This window comes from Apis mellifera, linkage group LG5 (assembly GCF_003254395.2).
Source record: "Apis mellifera strain DH4 linkage group LG5, Amel_HAv3.1, whole genome shotgun sequence".
Taxonomy (NCBI): Eukaryota; Metazoa; Arthropoda; class Insecta; order Hymenoptera; family Apidae; genus Apis; species Apis mellifera.
In genome coordinates, this window is record NC_037642.1 from 6,904,122 (window position 1) to 6,927,874 (window position 23,753).

The window sequence follows — 23,753 nt, forward strand, 5'->3', positions numbered from 1 at the left end:
GTTTCGAGTGTTGGCCTTTTATTTAAATTTCATCCTTTCGAAAGCTATTCCTCTCTCCATATATTCGATCCCCAGATCGAGCCAAGGCTTTATTTACTGATCGGTTTATAGTCGAGCGACAACTTGGTCCTGGAATCTTGTAGTTAGATTCGTCCTAAAGGAAATTGGACGGATTGGCCAGGTCGTAAAGAGGAAAGTAAAATTGGGATCTGTGATCCATGATCAATAATCGTTGAACTACACCAATATTTTGAAAATATATATATGATTGAATGTGTTCAAATTTTTTCCTTCAATCTTCTCGTTTACGATTGCTCGAAAAAAGGATTATTACTTTTAATAGAAAAAACGGATTTCAAACATTTTGGAAATCGATTTTATATTGAAGTATCCCGATTGAATTTTTTGATTTTACAGTTTTTGTTTCATCTATCTTACACCGGTAATTTGAGAACGATGAAAGATCATCTCTTCACTTGATCCATGTCTTCTTGTACGAGTTAGTTGAAACAAGCTTTACATTGCAATCAAACGAGGGAGAAATATTTGTTCAGCAAACATTGAACAATCCTCCTTGCAGAATAGTGGCGATATTATTATGGCGAAATTTTACAAATCATCCGGATAAAGAAATTTTCAAAAGATATTCAAAATATAAAATACGAAAATATGCTTGATCTCACCCCTCGTCAAAATCGGTAAAATTTTCAGTTATTCCCGGTAAAATATCATTAATTAATTTCAATTAATTTTGTATTCATTTTTCAATCGTATCCTCGCGACTGAATCCACCAAATAATTCTTCCATTGGATCGACCAAACAAGCGTTAAACGGATTTAAGGGTGTATTTCATCCCTGCACGTTGGCGATTCTCATCGGTTTATAGCGACGCTGTTTCTGCCCGTGACACCGTCGAAACGATCCTCTTTTCCTTTTTCTTTTTTCCTTTTTTTTTTTTCTCGTCGCGAATCGCGTCCAATTTCACGGCGGCCACAAAGTGGCAGAATCTCGGCCGGGAAACTCGGACACAAAGAGTTCCATTTACTCGGCCCAAGTGGACGAAAGCTTGCCATGGACCAGAAGTGTCAGATAAAAAAAGTTTTCAAGGTGGGCGAATTCGTTGTCACGTTTTTTTTATTTTTTTTTATTTTTTTTGAGGACGTAGATCGGAAAATCAATGGCGATATTTTCGACGAGAATCGAGAACGAAAGGGATATCGATCGATAATGTTTTGTTTTTATTATCGAATATAATTCTAGAAATATTATAATTCCAGAACCAAAAACATCTCTCGAGAATTTTTTCTTCGCCAGTGATTTAAAAAAATCTTAAATTTTTTAAATTTCGAATTCTCAAATAGAGTTTACTTATTCAATCGTTCAAGTTGTTGAAATATTTGATTTTTTTTTCAAATTTTCGCTTCAATGATCGTTGAAAATAAGGAAGAGAATCGGAAGAGATTTTTATTATACTTATACCGAATCGAGGATCCATCTGTTTTGACAAATGTTATCGCGGACAAAATTAGGCCAGGTAATTTTACACGATGGGAGGAGAATTAATCGTGGAAATTTATCCAGGGACCGTTGCTCCGCTTTAATTAGCCGGTTAAAACAGCTTGCCAGGGAGAGATGGATAATTAAGGAGCAAACGTAAAGGGTGGAGAAAGAACGAGAAACGAGAGGGGTGGAAGGGCTGTTCCGACTGTTCGTTTATCAGGGTTTTAACTCGTTCACGATTGTCTACCTCGTGGATCTCGTGTTTTTTTTCTCACCTTGGAGGAGTAATTTGAAAAAATGAGATAAGCTCAAGCTTTTTAAACGATCGAACGAAGGAAATTTGATTTATACGAATTAATGAGAATACGTTTGGATTATTTGAACGAATGGATGAAAAAAAAAAGGAGAAAACGAAGAAAGGTAATTTTATAAAGAAAAGAATAATAATTAAATCTTAATATAAGGAGTATAATATTGAATACAAGGGGAACAAAGGTAAATATTATCATTTCTCGTTTTAATCAATGTTATTACATATCTGAATCTCGTGGTGGGACTTACTCTTCGAACTAACTAAATATATATAGTAGTCACAGTTGTACGGTGAAATTTGCATTACAATTATTCAAACGACCTCAGAAGTAGGTAGAGGTTGCTTCCATAATTCAAACGTAATTTCACCCTCGAAAAGTAGACTCGCCATTAATTATTCCAACAAAATTTTACTCCCGTTAAAAGTAACGATCTACTTTTTCACGAGGAGAATCAAGGTATGCAATTTTTCTTTTAGATGTAATTAATTGATTGCAGTCACACAGTCAACACGTAACATATACATCGTTAATGTCGTCTATCATATTTTATCCACTCTGACTGAGATTTTTTTAAAAGCTCGAAATCGCTTGAATATTCCTATTAAATGTAATAATTTATTAGCAGGAAATATCCTATCAATTTTCTTGTTCTTAATTCAAAATTGGAATGTCACAGATATCGAACTACTAATTTCTTAATCCCTATTATAAATTTCCACGTCACAGCAGAATTTCAATTTAACTTTTTTTCTTCAACGATATTGCATTCTTTCAAGCTATCTTCTTCCTTCCTTTCCTCATCGATAGAGCAGATCTCGATAATTTTTATCGATCGAGCTTGAATAATCAAATAAGAAAAAAAGAAAGGAAGAGAATCGAGTCAAGTAAAAAAACAAGAACGAATAAACAAAAATAAAAAACAATTGATCTCTCTCGATCGGATTCTTCAGATGGAAAATTGTATGCACGCTGATTGAAATTCTTGGCTAGAAATTGGAGGGGGAGGTCCCTTTTATTCGATTTTCTCGGCGACGTTGAATTCTCCACGGGGGGAGGGGGGGGGGAAGACAGTGAATCGAACCACGGAATGGCGAGAAAATCTCATTTTACATTGAATGCCCCGTGTCGTTGTACAGGGCGTGTTGTGAGAGACAAGTTTCTATAGTTTGTTTCATTAAGGATCGGAGATATTCCGCTCACCCTTAAGGGGAGGAGGGGGCTTGGGAATGGAAGTTATCCCACAGAATTCCTCTCGTTTAATACGTTATTAATGCCGTTGAAACGCTTTGTGAATAATCGTTTGCTTCTGATACGATTCGTTGAAGGTTTTCGGGAAGATTTTTAAATCTCCCGCCTCTGAATATTACAAATGATCCTCGACAAAATTTTTTTTCGAGGATTAGCGAGTTTGCTCGAGGATTGAATATTAAACGAAGAATTGGAAAAAGAGATTTGAAATTTTAACTTCTTCGAACTTTTTGAATCGAGATTAAGAAAAGAAATTTAGTAATAATTTCTCTTTTTTTTTTTTAATACGAAATCTTAGAAATATTGGAAAAATATTTTTGATAAATCGAAAAATTGTTCTCGATAAAAATTCCAATTTTTATCTCGCGTAGAAAAATATTTATTTTATCCTTGAATAATAAGAAAATTGCAAATTCTTTTTCCTTAAATTTTTCTTAACGTATATTCTCAAGCGATATTCAAATTATAAGCAATTCGTATAATCCATAGCGTTCGACACGAATATATTAATATTAACAAGCCTTGATTCGATCCTATAAAGAAATTCAAATTTGTATTGGTGTACTTAAGCGACGAAGCGCAATATGTGCGAAATGAGTTTCGTATAGATTTCGTATAAATTCTTAAACAAGGTCAGACGGATTTGAGAAACTCCTTAAAAACGTCAGGATCGATCTTGGGACTTGGCATCCACATTTCCACGAAATTAGCGTGGTATGATATAACTGGTATAAATAAAACGTAAAAGATTTTACGAAAATCGATCGGTTGCCTATAATTAATTTGGAAAAAGAAAATGATAAAAAAAGATTTTCAATCGGTTTCGTTTCAATGATGCTTTATAGTGTATAAATGAAATTTTTCAATTTGACAACAGGTAAGCCAAACAACGAAGATTTAATTGAATTTGAAAATCTTTTGACAGGGAAATTTAAATGTTTCAAATGGAAAACACACGCAAAAATTGGTGCCAGATATTTGCATAAGGATTGAGATTGTCGTGCAACAAGCTGCCATAATTTATACTTACAGTGAATCGATTTTTTTTTTAATTTACATACCAAATATTGGTACATCCTCTCGTTCGTCGAAGATCGACATCCAAATATTTCATTGCATAAAATTCATGTTCAACAATGTAAACACTATTATTTCACTTAATTTCATATCGATCAAACAGTATCGTTTTTAAAATCATCTTTAAAAATAATTCATAATTCAAAATCACACATTTTACGAGTCCAAGCATATCAATATCAACGTTTCTAAATTAATTTTATCAAATTATATATTCCTCCATCCAATTAATTTATACCAAAACAACAAATATATATATATTTATAATCACAGTGAAACGAAACGTCGATATTACATATATACAGAGGAGTAATCAATCACCACCGTATCGCCCAATCAAATCGATCGATCTCAATAACTCGAGCAACTCTGTTTTATCATTCGAGTCGATTAATTCCACCGAGGACATTAGTAGCGGATTATCATTCGTGCAACTCTCCATTAATTTTTCACGGAGCTCTAATCCTATTCCAATTCTTCCCACCAATTTCCTCGCGTTAATGAAACCGAGGAATTTTTCCACGAATCGAAGAAAAAGGGAGAAAAGAAGAAGGAAAGAAAAATGCTCGTAATGATGAAAAAAAAGAAAAAAAATAACGCGTTCCTGGTGGATGATCGATCGTGGTTAACGTCGACAAATAATTTGGAGGGGGAAAAAAGCATCGAGACACTTTCTCTACTCCTTCCATATATCCGCGATCGATCAGAGTGAATCTGGACAGGTGAGATCCGGATTCGACACGACGTGAGCGAAATAGATTCGGATAAAAGATTCAAATTTCGTTCATCAATTTATCTTGTTCGACAAGAGCTTGCACGCGCTTTCGATAATTGGATACACGATTTAAGGGCGCTGGTTTCGGGCGACGAGCAACAATGCGCGCCAAATAAAGGATACTGTTAACTCTTGATTCGAAATGGGGCCAAGATATACCCACACCAATGATCATCATCCCCACGAGGATTTATATTAACGCGTCCCGTGTTGACAGTATCGATCCTTGGAACGTTCTTTGTCTCTTCATCCATCCAATTAATAAATTAATCTATTTCAAAATTCTAATCCAATTTTTCTTCTCTCTCTCATTGCGAAATTTTTCTAATCGAAGAAGAAGAGAGAGATGATAGGAGCAAGTAATACGTATTTTAATCCACATTTTATCGGTATATTTTATCTATAATGGCATTAACCGACCTCAATCGAGGCGTTGCCACAGCAACGACAGCCCCCTCGTAACGCGTTTTCCATTCATACGTTCGACAACATTGATCACGTTTACCATTAAATCGATTTGATTCCCGATTAACACGCCTGGCCGATACGTTTTGTGCATTAGCTGTTACAAGTTTCGTTTCGCGCCGACGAATGCGCGGAGATCCTCCTCCTCCTCCTTCTGCGTCGAGCTAATTAAACTTGCGAACGTAATTTCGCAAGTATCCTCCTCCACGACGTGGAGGAGGCGTATACGCGTATACGTTGCAACGCCGTTGTAATTAGGAGTTTTCATTAATGAACGAAAGGAAAACCTTTTCGCCACCGTGGACCTTTTCGAACTGTTTCAACCTTAATTGAATTCATCCACGAGTTTCTCTCTTCGTTCCATTCACGCGGATATCGGCCCGGAATTAATTAGATTCCAGGTGGAATTTTATCCTGTCCCATACCTGGCTCACAGACTTTTATCTATTCGATCGAAAAAAAAATCTCCTCGTTCGAAAGGAAATTCTCCTTGGAACGAGGATAGGAGAGAACTCGTTGTCGAAACGATAATTGATCTAATTATTCGTTGGCATTGCTTGTTGTTCGCGGTGTTATTATGGAGATAAGGGTTCGATGATGATCTACGAGAGAGGTTTAGAGATTTTTTTAGAGATTAGAAATTTTGTCGTTAAAATTGCGCTTCGAGTTTTTCTTTTTCGTTTTTATTTTATCCTCGTATCTCGATTAATTGATCGAAAGAATGTAAAATGTTTAAATTTAAAGTTAAATTGGCGGGAATTTTTAGATGGTTTAAAAGGATTTATCGATTTTACATTTTTTTTCTTTTGCATATTATCCTGTTTTTTTCAGAATATCTTGTTTGGATAAGTTAATAGGATGAGGTGACGATATCTCGGCAAGTCATGTTGGAATAAATGAAAGAAAGAGTTTCAAAGAGAAATGAAAAATCTTTGGAGTTGCAGCGGTTTTTTTTTTGTTTTTCTTAATTTTAACATCAAATCGAGTTTTAAGTTCAATTACGCCATACTCCCCCTTTCAAATATTCCTTTCTACTTACTTATTTTCCACAATTTTCATTCCGTTTAATTCTTTAAATTAGATAGAACTCGGCAGAGATTTAAAGCGATAATTAACGAAGTCTGTTCGAGCAGAGATGAAATTTTAAACGAGGCAAACAACATTGGGAACGTATATTTCCAACATAATTTCAGAACGGACGCGTTATGCGATTTAACTTTCTGAAAAAAGAAAAAAAAATTTGTTTTCCTTCCTTTTTATAAACAATCCAAATACTGGAATAATCGAAATTTCAAAAAATTTGGTATTTAACCTTGTTTAATATTTTTTAAAAAAGAATGATTAATTTTCTCTTTAAAAATTTTCATCTCAGCAAATCGGTACGAAAAATGATAGAGCTATCTTCTCCAGATCAATTTCTACGATAATTCACGAACACTTTTTCCCTCGCAAACGTGTTGTTATTTCAAAATGTAAACATGTGGATACACGAGTAATAATAAACGTCTGTTTGCTCTCAATTGTAGGTGACTAAATTCCTCGTAATTACAGTGAGAAACGAGCACTTTTGCACAGACGGTTCTTTGTGAGCTTTTTTTCTTTTTTTTTTCCACGTTTCTTTTTGTTCATCCGAGAATGAAAAGTAATTAGATACTTGGTTGAAGTATCGCAATTTAATCGTTTTCACAGAGATTCTTGCGAATCGTTTTTTTGAAAAAAATAAATAAAAAAAAAGAACTATATTTCTTTCGTTTTTAGAAATTACATCTTTTTACGTTAAACCACGATCTAAAAGTATGATATTAACTTTGTAATCTTTGGAATCAAATTGATGTTTGATTACACAAAATGGAAGAAATATCAAACGCAATGTAGATTAAAATTATTTCGCATTATCAATTATCGTGGTATTTGTCAAAACGACTAATTGCCATAACCATAAAATTTCTTGAACTGATAAATAACAGGATAAATCGCGTTATATATTTGATGTAACCAGCTCGACAATATTTTTCTTTCCTTTTTTTTTTTTTTTTTCAAGTTAATCATGGTTGAAAAATGACGCTTCCACACAATAAATCATCGGATCTCTCCGCGTCGCGGCTTGTGCCGTTTGGGTAATTAATTAATTAATCTTGTGACAGTCGTCGACGCGTTGTCACGGGTCTAAGATCCTCGAAATTGTACCTTGCACAAGAGAAAGAGAGAGAACGATAATAAATATCTAAGTATTTATTTAAAAAGAGGGAGCAAAAAAAAAAAAAAAGAAAAGAAAGAAGGAAGAGAAATAATAACGACCGAGATTAATGTTAAAAGAATGCTCTTTTCAACGAGTATGAAAAAGGTAGGTGTTGGTAATTTCAGAGAGAACAGGCCTGTTCACAAAGTATCAAAAAAAAACGATGTGGACATGCCGGTGAACCAGTTTTTTTCCTTGATGCGCCAAAAAGTAGAAGGACTTTCGCGTATCATTTCCGCAAAGAGGAATTTATCTTTTACGTACGCTGGAATAAAAATGATGCTGGTAAAAAAAAGAAAGAAAATATTTCCTTCTTTATTAGATTGTGATTCTTAATGGTACAATCTGTTTTCTGCATATAAAAATGAGATACCTTCTGTTATTGTCGAGTCGTTTCTTGAATGAAAAAGTCAAGAGTTTGAACGATCAGAGAATTAAAAAAAAAGGAAGATCGGGGACAAGAAAATTGCTCTTTCTGAAATTGCTCCTCTTTCTTGAGGAGAACATCGTCTGAATTTTTCTTTGAGCGAGAAACGGAAGAGCGGGAAGACAGTAAAACTGTTGGAAACAACGAAACTTGTTCCGATCCGAGAAACTTTCTCTTTTTGCAATGCACTTTGGAAACTGGTTCAATCAGTCGATTACAGTTTTTTTTAACTGTCAACAAACGTTCATCGCAAGAATGAAGGAGAAACGCTGTTCTTATTATTTCTTATTCTCCATTAACTCTCGATTAACTCATTAACGACATCTGGCGCATTAGTTCAATTATTTATCAATTTTATTTATTATATAAAAATTCACGAGAGAGTAAAATCGAACGACAGAAATCTGAATAACAAATATTTTTTTCAGATAACTCAAAACTCGATCACGTTTACCAAATATGCTTTGAACGTATTTGAAGATTTTCCCTATCTTCCACGATATATTCGGATCATGTCGAAAATGGAATATTGAATCTCTGATCTTTTGAAAAGGAAATGATTGATCTCTACTCCTTACACAACTCGCACGACTCGTTTTTATTTCTCTCTCTCTGAAATAATATATCGATTAGATGCAAAAAATAATTATTTCTACCCACAAATATTATATTAATTTTCATGAATATTTATTTTACATTTGCAACTAATTTTTCTCAAACATTCGTCCAAATCTCTTTACTCATCCAATTTTTCTTTCCTCAATTTGTATCAATCTCATAGTTTTAATTATAAAAAAATTCTTTTCGTGGATGTTAAATATTCGTTTTTAAATATTCCCACACGTTAAATACACACACCTGACCTTAAACTCGTCCATTTTCAAATGTTATCCCTTTATAATCATATCCCTCCAATTTTTCTTTTCCAATTCCCCAATTTGCAGTTCGATTCAATAAAAGAACCATGTTTTCGTGGGTGGAAATACCACACCTGACCTTATGCGTTGGAAACGCCGCTTAACGTGCTTTAATGGCGCGTAATAGCGCCAGGTATAATATAACGAGTCTGCCGGTACCACGTACGGTTATAATATTCGTTGCCCTAACCTTTTCCTCCAACCGCACGCCACGACTGTTGTGCTCGAACGTTCAACCAGTCGAACGATTGTTGTACTGATTGCTTGCACTGAAACGCCGTGTAACGCCCACTTATCTGGCCACCTACGACAACGATACACCTTTCGAGATACAACCTTATCGATACACATCAGCTCAGGTGTCGTGGCTCATGAATTTTTCTTTTAATCTCGACCTGTTTCTACTCTTCTACTCGTCAATGTTTTCCTACTGAGTTTCTTTTCTGAGTTTCTAAAACTGGTTGAGAAACGATAAGGTTGAGGTTGAAGTTTCTTTTTTGGAGAAAAGAAAGAGATTAGATTAGATTTCTTTTTTTCTCGCAAAGGAACGTTGGTTTTTTTTTAGGAATTCGATGGAAAAAGTTTCGCTTTATAGTTTCACTTTAATTTCGCGTGGCATCGGTGGTATTAAAGGGGATGTACGCGCGTCGAATGTTCACGCAGTATTGCTATGATAGGGTTGTTTTTTTTATCGCAGGCCTTTTTTTAATTTTGTCCTCCCTCCCCTCCTCCCAATCCCGTTCACTGTGAAAACATACGCGCGTGGTGCGATTTGTTATTCTTTTTTTTTTTTATCCCTGAGGGGGAAAAACGGAGAGAAACAGAGATAAGGATCAAAGAGAAAACGAGCGTCATAAACCACCGTCGTTGAGTGAAAACGTTCCCTTTTCCAATTGAAAAAAAAAAAAATACGCTTTTCACGGAACAACGTATAACGAGATTGAAACAACGCATTTCCATTTATCGTCTCGCGATAAACTTAAGTTTCGATGAGATTGAAGAAAAGTTAACTTAAATCGAATGAGAAATTTTTAATTCGTCCATTTCCATTCTTACAGAAATTTTAGAAAGAATCTTATTTACATCGGCGCAATCGTATTCCACGATCGATTCGTTCGGATGCCAAAATCTATGGCGAATGAAGCGTTCGCCACGTTCCAGGTTCCCTGCATCCTTGAGAAGTATCGAGAGAGCAAACTTTTATTCCAATCCGGCGATAAATTGGTACAATGCTTGAATACATTGGATATATCGTCCGACACAATGGACGCGCGAGGAAAATGAACGGGTTATTGTGACACTCGCGAGAATAAACATCCACATCTGAATATAAAATCGAATTAACGATACGAATATCCCTTTTATATCCCTTCAATATTTATCCTTGGGATTAATATTTTTAGAAACGAAACAACTAATTCCAGATGCTGCCAAAGAGGAATAAATAAACCTTTTAAACATTATATAATTTTTAAACCGAGAAATGTTGCCTCGTATTCCAATTTCGATATAAATAATAAATCACATTTTATATAAAATTTCCTTCTTCTTCAACTCTCGATATTTCTTTTTTTAACACTGAAACTTTTCATTTGAATCGATGATCTTGTTCGCTGCTTCGTTCAAAATTCCTTCGAAAAACGATCGTCCCTTGTTCATTTCTATCTCGTCCAATCGTCAACCAGATCCTTGCCAATCCTTCTCGACGCCTTCTTCGAAAACCCGTTTCGAGTCGAATCGACGCAACACGGTCCAATGATTCCCAGCCTCTCCCCCTCGAATTTCCTTGAATCTCGTTTTCCTTTCCTGCGCGCCACGTACACGCGCGCGTACACAGACACACTCGTACATACGCGTGTGGTGACCGTGACTGTATCTGCGTCGGAGGAAGAGGCGCATTACGCTCAATCTATCTCCGCTCCTCGTCATCTCTCGCGATCACGAAACAGAGACGAAAACGCGCGCGGGCCCCGAGTGACTCACATCTCCTCCCCTCCCTCTTCGTGATATTTGACACGGTTTCGCCGCTGGTAGCTTCCGTGATCCACCGACACGCGAAAACACGCGGTTGAATACTGTGGCGGTGAAATCGGATATGGAGCGGTGGTTTGAAGGAAGAAATTCTTTTTTAAAAAAAAGAAGGGGGTGATGAGGATTAATTAATTAATAAATTGCACGATATTGGTTGTAGTTTAGGTTTTTAAATTATAGGTTTCTAAGTTTGAAAGGTAGTTTGAAAATTTTGATCAGAATTATTTCTTTCTCGAACGAGTACGATTTGCTGCTACGTGAATTTTATCGAAGAAGATGAATTATAATGCGAATTATAATACGTTTATACAATCCTTGTTCTCTGGACTCTAATCGTCGATGAAACATGTAGATATGGTTGTATATATTCCCAAACTTATGTATGGATCACGAGATTTAGAAATTTAGAAAATGATCAAAGGCGCGTTGCTTTTCGTCGAATTTTTTTTTAATTATTTCTTTCAAGATAGTGAACACTTATGTATCTTTCCAAACTCGTCGAGATTCATTTTAAGAAACGATCAAAGGCGTTACTTTTCGTCGAATTTTTTTTTTAATTATTTCTTTCAAGATAATGAACACTTATGTATCTTTCCAAACTCGTGCAAATCACGAGATTCATTTTAGAAAACGATCAAAGACACGTTGCTTTTCGTCGAATTTTTTAAATAATTTTTTCCAAGTTTTTTTTAGAAAACAATCAAAGGCGTTGCTTTTCGTCGAATTTTTTTTTAATGATTTGTTCCAATTTCAAATAGTGAACAACGAGATTCATTTTCAGAAATTCTTTTGAAGTTTTTTTCAATGATGATTTCTTCCAAGTTCAGATAGTGAACACTTAGATATCTTTCCAAACTCTTGCGAACCACTAGATTCATTTTAGAAAACGATTAAAGATCCGTTGCTTTTCATCGAATTTTTATTAAATAATTTTTTCTAAGTTTTTTTAGAAAAACGATCAAAGGCGCGTTGTTTTTCATCGAATTTTTTAAATGACTTTTCCTTCGTTACGGTAAATTTGAAAATTCAGAATTTCTTCTTTCCTCGCGAAAGACGAAGAGGACGATTATACTGAAAAGTGTAACGCCTTAAATTTTATCGATGAAAATAAATTACACCGCGAACTGCACTTTTACCCTCCCCGTTTAAACTCTTAAACATCGACAAAACACTTATATATCTTCCCTTAAACTCGTATGGATTCACTTTAGAGAACGATCAAACGACACGTTGCTTGCCTCGTAACGTTGCGCGGAACGAGGAGTCGTTCGAATCGAGGAGTTCATTCGTTTCCACGAGCACATTAACATCCCCTGTTTTAACCAAATTTACGACGAGAATTTTTTAGGATAGTTTTCTCTTAGGTTTTCTCTTCGGGGGAAGAAGTTTTTCTCCCCTCCTCCCTTGGAGGTTTCTGATGTTTCCAAAGGATTGGCCCGGTTCTATCAGGGCGAGGCCTCGTGGCATAACGGCCGATTAGGGTCATTGGTTTTCCAAACCAGCGGAGCTGTTGCCGGGAAACGTTTCCACCAAGGCACTGATAAAGCCTGGAAACACACCCTCTTCTCCTCCTCGACATCGATCGTCCCCCGGACGCGTTCGTCTCTTCCCGCGTGAACTCGCGCGGAAGAGGTCCCATTCCGTGAAATAAGAAGCTAATGCAGTGGCGAAAGAGTTACGGTGAGAGGGGGTGGGAATCGGTTTAACCAGGGATTCGACGGGGCGAATGTTTCTCGAGTGCTTTAAAAATGTGGAAAGGACAGATTGTGGAAAGAAGGAATTTTCTTTTTTTTCTTCTTCTTCTTTTAATAAAACCAGAAGTCGAAAATTTGTCTCTATTTTAGATAGAGGAACTAAGAGAACAACTGTTTATCGTAGAAGGAAAGTATAATTTAGAAGAAGAAACTAATGTAGCGAGAAGTTGATTATATTAGAGAGAAAGAGTCGTTTAATAGGTCTGTAGGGAGAGTCTTTTTTTTTATAAAAGTCGAAAATTTGTTTCTATTTAGATAGAGGAACTAGTGAATTTACGTCTAATTTAGAAGAAGCTAATACAATGATTAATTGATTGTAAAGAAAAAGAATCGTTTAATAGATCTGTAGGTGAACAGAATGAAACTTATTAAAAAATAGCTTAACTCGGAACAAATTTCAATATTAAATTTGATCAAACTAAATATAACTTTACATTAAATTAATGTAAAGTGTTCCGGACAATAGTTTCAAAAGAACGCTCTCGTGTGCTCGACTGCTATACTCGTTTGAACCACGTTGGCATTTATTCGTCAGACGTCCTATTCCACTTCACCTGACGCGTGGCTGGGAAAGGAAGGTCGAGCCATCGGTCGTCTTTTCCACTGCGGATCCTCGACCCGCTGTCTGACCACTCACCGGTCGAACTTACTTCGAGCGAGTGCAATCGCCAACCTTTATCGTGCACGCTTCCACTTGAATAATTAAAACGGAAAATTGGCGAAAGAACGTCGGGAATTCCGGCTGATTTCAATTACTATCAGGTAGCTGGGGCTCGGTGAATTCGAGTTGTATTTTTTTCTCTCTCTTTTTTTAAAGGCTGAGAATTTTCTCGATTAGATATAGATGGTTAGTGAATGGTATCTGGAAAATTTATGGCGAGGAAATTATTTTTACTCTTCGATTGTTCGAGAGTAGTAATAGTCGAAAAGCAAATATAAAATATATTTGAAAACTAGGGAAGATAATCTTTTATCCTTGCTTTATTTAATATTATATATTTTGCACTATATTTTGTTAATAAAATTAAGAAAAATTTAAACTGTGAGGACAATGATTTCTTGCCAATGGACGATCATCAAAAGTATTTGCGATTTAAAACGTTTTTTCATTCATCCCCATTTATAATTCTCGAGATTGGACAAAGAGAAAGATACAATTTTTAATCTTTTACCATCTTCGTCCTTGTCTCATTGACTTATCCCAAAACTTATCTTCTCATTCCTGAAAAAATATTATAGATCATCAATTTCATTACATACATTTTCTTGTATTTCAATTGAGATAGAACAAAGATCTGAATAAATCTTCTTATCTTATCTTTTTATTTCCAAAAAGGAAACAATCTCCGAATTTTCCAAATTCCATAATGTACCGCAAATAATATATATATATATTTTAAATATCTCGAGGAAAAAAATTAATCCAGAACTTCCCGCTCTGAATCGAGTGGCGTTCTTCTAAAACAGAAGAAAATGGAGAGCGTGAGACACGTGAACGGTAAATCCGTGAGTGCATCGTGTGCACTTAAACGAGCTCAATCGTACGCGACCCCATTTAAATAAACGACGAATTGGATCCCGGAGTGTTTCCTCCTCGCTCTGCTTCCCCCTCCCCCCTCCCCTCGGCGTTACAGTTCACGCTGTTCGACGTCACGTTTTTCCATCTCTCCCTGTATTTCCCTATTTCTCCGAGTTTCCCTTAAGCCCGCGAAATGGGAGTACACATCCGCGGATCAGAATTGGATTTCGAGAAGAGTCAACGTTCTTCCTCCTGTTATTTAACAACTTGCCGATGATTCGTAACCGCGAAACCGATATTTTCGAACGTTTTATTATTATTGAAAAGGTGAAAAATGATCGAGCGAAGAAGGGAAAGGAAAAATTGTGAAATTTGTAAATTCTTCATCGAGACGAGAGATTCAGATTTTGATCTTGAAGATTTCACGTAGGTGAGAGGGATAAATGAGAATCAAATCTTGTGATTCTTATTAGAAAGGAGAGATATATCGTTTATATAATTTATGAAGAAAAATGAACGACGTGGCATTCGTTTCTATTTTTATTGAACCGAAATTCGAGTCGATGTTTCCCCTCCCCAATCATTCATTAAATCTGATGATCTCGAAACAGTGAAAAGCAATTTGTTTTTTAATTCTTCGCGCAAACGAGTAAAGTAGATTTGTCGAAGCACTTGGAGATATTCCAATTTTGTAGTTGCTTTTTTTTTTTTAATTCCAATTATCTGTACAGAATAACAAAAAGGAATGGATAAAGAAATCGATAAATTCTAGTTTTACAACCTCGCAAGGAAGCAGAAAAAATAAAAAGAATAAATGCATCGCGACAAAAGCATACAAGATCGAGCTCGATCCGTCCATTCTGCATCTTAGATCGGGAAATTTTTGCAAAGAAAAAAAAAGAGAGAGAGAAAAATTATACGAAGTCTCACAGACTTTTTATATTTTTAATTCCACGGTAAAAACAGTCCTCCTCGTCCAAAGTGCAATTGCAAAAAGATAAAAGAGAGAGAAAAATTAATTATTTTACAAGCTTGTGATCAATTTGTTCCAGAACAAGTCATTCATCTCTCCATTCTACATCTTAGATCCAGAAATTTTACAACGCAGTTGTAAAGAAAAAAAAAAGAGAGAGAGAAAAATTACACGATATTTCACAAACTTTTTAATTCCACGGTCCTCCTCGGCGCAAAGGTCGATCAACTTGTTCCAGAAGACGCGTCATTCATTCGTCCATTCTTAGATCAAGAAATTTTACGACGTTATCAAAAGTGCAATTGCAAAAAAAAAAAGAGAGAAAAATTAATTATTTTACAATTATTTTGTCGATCAACTTGTTCCAAAACACGCGTCATTCATCTCTTCTTCTTGCAAAGGAAAAAAAAAAAAAAGAGAGAGAAAAATTACACGATATTTCACAAACTTTTTAATTCCACGGTCCTCCTCGGCGCAAAGGTCGATCAACTTGTTCCAGAAGACGCGTCATTCATTCGTCCATTCTTAGATCAAGAAATTTTACGACGTTATCAAAAGTGCAATTGCAAAAAAAAAAAGAGAGAAAAATTAATTATTTTACTATTATTTTGTCGATCAACTTGTTCCAAAACACGCGTCATTCATCTCTTCTTCTTGCAAAGGAAAAAAAAAAAAAAAAGAAAGAAAAATTACACGATATTTCACAAACTTTTTAATTCCACGGTCCTCCTCGGCGCAAAGGTCGATCAACTTGTTCCAGAAGACGCGTCATTCATTCGTCCATTCTTAGATCAAGAAATTTTACGACGTTATCAAAAGTGCAATTGCAAAAAAAAAAAGAGAGAAAAATTAATTATTTTACAATTATTTTGTCGATCAACTTGTTCCAAAACACGCGTCATTCATCTCTTCTTCTTGCAAAGGAAAAAAAAAAAAAAAAGAAAGAAAAATTACACGATATTTCACAAACTTTTTAATTCCACGGTCCTCCTCGGCGCAAAGGTCGATCAACTTGTTCCAGAAGACGCGTCATTCATTCGTCCATTCTTAGATCAAGAAATTTTACGACGTTATCAAAAGTGCAATTGCAAAAAAAAAAAGAGAGAAAAATTAATTATTTTACAATTATTTTGTCGATCAACTTGTTCCAAAACACGCGTCATTCATCTCTTCTTCTTGCAAAGGAAAAAAAAAAAAAAAAGAAAGAAAAATTACACGATATTTCACAAACTTTTTAATTCCACGGTCCTCCTCGGCGCAAAGGTCGATCAACTTGTCCCAGAAGACGCGTCGTCATTCATCGGGAAGTTGAGGCACGGCCTCGAAACAGCGGCAAAAGAGAGGGAAAGAGAGAGAGAGAGGTTGTCGATAGTATCCAATAACCGGGTGGACGGGTATATCGCGTCGCGTGAGACCGCCAGTCGCCGGTTTTCCGGTTCGAACTGGATAGAAACGGCTGGGAAAAGGGGAGGAGGGGACCGTTCATTGTTCCTGCCGATCACTGGTCCCAAACTTTGCCATCTCGTGGTTCACGTGGGCGCCAAAACGACGACGCCTGTCGATCTCGCGTGTCCTTTTTTTCCCTCCCCCTCCCCTTGATCCAAATTTCCTCTCCTCGATCGACGAGTGTCGAAATCGAACGCTTGCTTCTCCAATGTGTACACGAGAGATTTTATTATTTGCGGATTGTACGAAATTTTGGTTGAAATTCTGATAGCGTGGATTGCATTGAAACTTGCGATTGATTTTTTCCTTAGAAAAGAACGAGATTTTAATCCGGGTGTGATTGTACAATTTTTAGTATAGTTTTTGGAAAAGAAATTTTGGTGAAGAATTTTGGGGAAAGATATTCGAGGATATTGGTGGAAATACTTGTTGCCATGAACCTTTTCGATTTTTTCGTTAGAAAAGAACGAAATTTTAATCTGGATGTGATCGTACAATTTTTAGTATAGTTTTTGGAAAAGAAATTTTGGTGAAGAATGGGGAAAGAAAGATATTCGAGGATATTGGTGGAAATACTTGTTGCCATGAACCTTTTCGATTTTTTCGTTAGAAAAGATACGAACGAGATTTTAATTCGGGTGTGATCGTACAATTTTTAGTATAATTTTTGGAAGAGAAATTTTGGTGAAGAATGGGGAAAGAAAGATATTCGAGGATATTGGTGGAAATACTTGTTGCCATGAACCTTTTCGATTTTTTAGAAAAGATAGAAGTTAGAAAAGATACGAACGAAATTTTAATCCGGGCGTGATCGTACAATTTTTAGTATAGTTTTTGGAAGAGAAATTTTGGTGAAGAATGGGGGGAAAGAAAGATATTCGAGGATATTGATGGAAATACTTGTTGCCATGAACTTTGCATCGATTCACGTTATGGATTCACGGTTATATTCTTCTTCTCCTTACCCTCTTCACTTGGATTTTTGACGCAGCGCCAGAACTAACGGTGTTATTTTCTGCCAGCTTTACCCTTTTGACACGGAACCACCGTTTTACGCGGTTACCTCTTGGCAGAATTATTCTTGGCGGGATTAGACTCGGAGGAATTTATTTATACCCGAGAGAATTTCTGTTACGATTTTAACTTTCTCGCTTGAATGAGCTTAATTCATAACCATCGTCTCGATCAATCAACTTCTTAATCGATCGACTCGACGAAACGAAATTACAGAAAAAGAAAAAAAGAAAAATTCAAATTGCAGAAGGAATAATACAGAATAATGTATAAAAAAATTCTATCAAATTAAGAGAAATTTTGTATTTATTGGAAAGATAAATGACAATCCTTCTTTTTTATCTTTAATTTAAAAACCGATATCTTAATCGGTAATAAAAAAAGAAAAAAGATCAATCATCTTCACAAACACAGGAAAATTTCTTCTCGTATTGACTCAACGATGCAAAGATCGACCGATTAGATAAAACTGACATTCTCGACATTATACGTAGATATCCGAAGAGTCGATCGTTCTCTCGTGGGACATCAACGCCAAATAAATTGAACGTAATAATACACCGGTTGGAATTTTAGTTGCAACCGAAATTTTCTTCGACAATCTTTTCGTTTCGCAATTTTCGAGATTGAATCAAAAAAAAAAAAAAAAGTATCCCTACTAATGTGCGTTATCGTTTGAACGAAAATTCAAAAATTAATCTCATCAAACGTTTATACAAGGAATATACCATTGACCGAGTCATTTGAATAATAATAAATTCATGCAAATTTTTACTTGGCTAGCAACTTGGCAACTCGAATGGCATATAATTACATAACGTTGACTAAACGTGAAATTCAAACACGCTAGTTCTATATATATATATTTTCTTCTTTTTTTCGTGTTCTTAAGTTGCACTTTACGAGGGCGTATATCGCGGTCTCGTTAACCCAGATAAATAATAACAAGAATCAATTGAAACTTGTTCCTCCAATGGTGGAGGAACATTAACGATTCGTTCCTCGACGAAAAATTATACCGTTCCAATCTACATATACTTTAATCAAACTAAAATTCATTTCTAGCCTCCTCCCTTCCAACTTTCTACCATTATTTAATTACTCAAAAATAATAAATAAATAATATTAAGAAGCCTCATTTATTCTCCTCTTATCCAATCTAATCCCAAAACATTCAAACTCGTTCCATCCGCGCAAACCAGTTTCCCTATCCCATCCAAACGTGTTTTCATCTCACCATCATCGGCACGTCCTCCATCTTGCCTCCATCCGCTTCGTCGGATCACATATCTCCCTTGGAGCATCGTCGTCGTGGTCGTCGTTCACGAGCTCTCGACGACGAGGAAGACGCGAGAACTTGTCCGTGTTCCACTCACTAAGGGGATAAGAATGTTAAACTCTCGTACCGCACGTTAGAAGAGGAGGAGGAGGAAGTGGAAGAGGAACGCGCATGTATATACACGCGAAGGAGATATCGGTGTCTCTGATTGAGGAAGTCGGGGATAAAAGGAGAGGAGAAGAACCTGATCGTCGGCCGGTCGGCCATTCAATAATTGCCGAGGCGCTAATCGAGGCGGACTTAACCAGCGGGACCCAAGGCAGCCGGTTTACCGGTTCGAACCGGTGCGGGCGAGACGCCGCTCCGTCGACGATTCGGTGAATGGCGAGCTCGAACCAGAAAGAACCGGAGGCGTCATTCACTGTTCGCAGACCGAGGAAGAGGAAGGACGGCGTCCGTGCACACGCATCGCCACGATGCTTTTAGACGAGGTTAGGCGGGGAGCAGCGAGAGACTCTCTCCCGGCGTGGCACACGCGGCTTTGTTTATAAACAGAACCGGGAGGAGAGGAATTGGCGGGAACCGCGATGGAAACGCTCGCCTCAGGGATAAGAAAGAATTGTTGTGGATTAAGTTGAACGCAATGGATGAGTAATGATTGGGGATAAGTGGAAACGGATTGGTAATTTTGTTATTCGAAGAAATTGGATGTGTATATAAGGGTATTAGAGAGATTTTGGTTAGTTTTTCAGAGGGAATTCTGGGAATGGTTTTGAGGTTTTCTTATAAGTAAAACTGTCACGGTTCGAGTTGGGAATATAATTAATTGTCGAGATATAACTTATTGTTCGAAGCGTCGAGTAATTGAAACAATCAATGATAATTTTGTTATTCGAGAAAGTAAATAGAATAAGATCGTTGAAGAAATTTTGGTTAGTTTTTCAACGAGAGAGAGAGGGCCTGAGAGAGTAAAGTTTTCATGGTTCGAGCAAGGAATAAGGTTAGTTGTCGAGATAATTTATTGTTCGAAGCGTCGAATAATTGCAACGATCGACGATAATTTTGTTATTCGAGAATTGTAAAATAAGATTGTTGAAGAAATTTTGGTTAGTTTTTTAGCGAGAGAGTAAGGAATAAGGTTAGTTGTCGAGATTATTTATTGTTCGAAATAATTACAACGATCGACGATAATTTTGTTATTCGAGAATCTTGGAAAATAAGATTGTTGAAGAAATTTTGGTTAGTTTTTCAACGAGACAATAAGGAATAAGGTTAGTTGTCGAGATAATTTATTGTTCGAAATAATTACAACGATCGACGATATTTTTGTTATTCGAGAATTGCAAAATAAGATTGTTGAAGAAATTTTGGTTAGTTTTTCAGCGAGAGAGTAAAATTTTTACTATTCGAGCAGGGAATAAGGTTAGTTTAATAATTGAAACGATCGAGTGGATCGACGATAATTTTGTTATTCGAGAATTGTAAAATAAGATTGTCGAAGAAGAAATTTTGTTCGAAAGTGTCGAATAATTGGGGATAACTGCAGCGCGAAACGGTCGAGGTTAGGGGAGGAGCGGATCAACAATAATGGCTATGAATAAACGTTATTCGAGAATTCGTAAGTAAGGTTATTAAGGCTTAAAGAAACTTTGTTGTTTTAATTAGTTAGTTTTTCAACGGGCTAATGTCCAACTCTGGAAGAGGTTAAGTTTAAGTTATGTTTTCTTAAAGAGGAAAACTTATTTTCAAGGCGTTGATGATCTTTGATTTAGATTGTAATTTAACTTGAGTTTGATGAATGAGAAAATACTTTGAGGTTAGAATTCAGTTGGATTATCGAAATGCTATTTCTTTCTTTTTTAATTTTAAAAGAAATTGGAAAAAAGCTTTTCTAGATGTATCAGAAGAATCTCAATTCTATGGGATCAACAATATTTGAATTTTTGTACTAATTTAACAATTTAATTTAACCTAACCTAACAAATTATCCATTATTAAGAAACAATGTCTTTAGTCTGGAATTATAAATGTTTTTAGTGATAAATATTAAAGAATCCACTATGAATATATATTTAAAGCAAATTGACGAAGACAAAGTAAAGAAAGAACGAGAAAAATGTCGATCACTAATGCGAAGTATTAATATTTTTCTAGTTTTGAGTGGTTAAAACTCGAATAGGAAACATCGTATAATTTGAGATAAGTTATCTGCTTGATGATAGTCTCTGTTTAAAAAAGTGATTAAGTTATCATTTATGCTCACGTTGCTCGATTATACTAATTAACAAACACGTATCTTGGAAGGAATGTTTCTTTAAACGTCTATTTTTAAATATCACGAAAGACTCGTATTCTCTTCTTCAATTTGAAATTCTTTCTAATTCTTTTATCAACAATTTATTACACGTCTTGTAAATGTAATAAACTCGAATAAACGATGCGTTTTTTTCTCTCCTTTCTTTCTTTCTTTCTTTCTTCGAGATTTTTTCCTCCCCAAGTTTTCCTCGCGCTTACACGGATGTTTAAATACGACATGTCATCGATACGAATGCCTCTTCTTGGTAGCGCATCGACGATAAAATTCCAGTTAGGCAGTTTAATTCGTCGAATTGCTTCCTGGAAAATAGGAAAATTCCCCCGCAATAAGATTTTATTTGCGCCGAGTTGCAGTCGGGTCGCTTATTCGCGTTTACGATGCCTCCAACAGTGAAAGAATCTCGAATTTTCGATAGTAATTTCGTTGAATACCCTTCTAATTTTACTCGCCACACCGTGCACTCGATTTTCAATTTACCAGAGTTGAATTTTACGTTTAATTCGAATGAAGTTGGATTATTTTTATTTTGTAGAAAGAAATACACATATTAATCTTCGGTATCGTCAATTATCTCTTCAACAAATTTTAAATAAATTTATTTCGATTCCACGAATCGAACTTTAAATGTAATTTTTTTTTTAAACTTTCCATTAACTCACTTTTATCCGATATATTAATTAATCAAATCTCCACTTCGATTTTAATAAATTGAACTTTAACTTTCCACGAATATATTATTTATATCATTACTTTAACTTGGATTAAATTTTAACTAGTAAAATTTCGTCTCTCTAATATTTTAGATCAAATATCAATTGAAATTTCCTCTCCAACTTAAGTTATGAAATTTCATTTTAACCCGTATCACGTTTTACTACCAGAATTGTGGATTCTACTAAACAGAAATTACATATATCCAACATATATATTTCCTTAAATATAGAATTAAACTCTTGTATAATAATTAATAACAACATCGTCTTTCGTATCGAATCTCGTGGAAAAATTAACAACAATTTATTTCAAAGTTAATACAAAATTAATCTTCTGGTGGAAATCAAAGGAATTGATCGACGAAGGAATTTTTAAAGAGAAGAAGAAAAAGAAAATAATAATTTGCAAAAGGCAAAAGATTTTTCGTATTTTCCCTTCGTTCGCCAAAATGGCGGTCGAACATAAACTCGCATTGTTCGAACGAGATCGAACGAAGTTGGCCGTCAACGAGTTCCTCTCGCTCTCCTTCGTGGCGGTGGATCGATATTTCACAAGTCAATGGACACCGACGATCCTTCTGTCGATACCCGATTGAAATTCAATCGTATGAAAAGTTGGGATGACACGCGATCGGCGTCTGTTTAAAATTAATTAAAGCTTAGATAGATCGATGGATACGCGTTCCTGCGAAACCTTGTTGACAGTGATACGCGTCGTGCGTGAAATTTCCGTGACTGTTTCATTATTTCTTGCCTATGGTAATTCATATGCAATTTCACGGCCACGTTCTCCGTTTAATTGGAATGTTAAATAAAAGAATAGCAAGTTGGAAATAGTAACGTTGTATTGTAACTGTTGGCTCTTCGAAAAATGAATTTATTTTATCATTTTCTTTTTCTTTCTTTCTTTCTTTCAAATTAAATTTCAAGGTACTTTATAAATCAGAAATTGATTTAATTATATCAAGTTTCAGTTTTATTTTGATTAATTTGCGTGAATGAAAATTGAAAGATATAAGATAATTTATAAAGTGATATAATTTTAAGGTGTTTCGTATATTAGAGATTATTTTAAGTGAGTATTAAAGGGTAATTAAATGATTTTTTTTTTACAACGATTCGTCGATTAATCGTAAAGAATAATACAATTTGCAAATTATATAGATTTCTGTCTTATCCGTGAAATATTATAATTGGTAAGATTAAGTTGTAAATTTTCATTTGTTTCTTTATCAAACTCGTTCCGTAAAGTTTCATTTGTTTTCTTATCGATCTATTTTGCAATTCAAATTATCGATATTGGTAATAATAGTATAGTGTATAGTAACTCCAAAATAATAATATTACTTGAATATTAACTAGAGAGACTAAACAAGCATAATTGTCAAGAAAGTTTTTTTCTATTAGAATTTGCCTATACTTGTTAAATTTATTTTAAAAAAAATAGAAAATTTAACAATCCAAAGAAAATCAAATTCATCTTCAAAAGATGAATCTCACATCTCGATTTCTGCTTTGAAAAATTCGAATTTCACTGAAAATATAAATAAACAAATATTTTTTTGCAGATTCTATCTGCAATTGTCATTCGTTTTTTTTAAAAAAATCTGTCGACATCATTTTCAATTTAATATCGCAATTACATATTTCATGTTTCAAGGATCAAAGAGAGATTTCTTTCAAAGACAAAATTTTTCTGAAAGAAAGAGCTCGATTCCATTTCGAGAAATGCTCGCCTTTTCTT

At 35.2% G+C, this 23,753-nt stretch overlaps 1 protein-coding gene and 2 long non-coding RNA genes across 11 annotated transcripts in view; 1 reads left to right on the forward strand and 2 right to left on the reverse strand.

Moving 5' to 3' along the window:
* Window positions 1-21,840, reverse strand: part of LOC107964422 — a 45,747-nt gene extending 23,907 nt beyond the window's left edge. For 2 of the 5 annotated variants that reach the window (XR_001702894.2, XR_001702893.2), the window contains exon 1: window positions 18,938-21,840. This is a non-coding gene — a long non-coding RNA (uncharacterized LOC107964422). The remainder of the gene's footprint in view (window positions 1-18,937) is intronic. The other 3 variants (XR_003304748.1, XR_001702892.2, XR_001702891.2) reach the window with 3 other exon arrangements.
* The window catches only part of LOC411083 (sodium/potassium-transporting ATPase subunit alpha), a 118,549-nt gene that overhangs the window by 20,615 nt on the left and 74,181 nt on the right, over window positions 1-23,753 (forward strand). The window lies entirely within an intron of this gene.
* LOC113218806 lies at window positions 16,048-17,972 on the reverse strand. Its single transcript, XR_003304750.1, has 2 exons — window positions 17,601-17,972; window positions 16,048-17,431 (listed from the first exon to the last, which is right to left on the reverse strand). It is a non-coding gene; the product is annotated as an uncharacterized LOC113218806 (long non-coding RNA).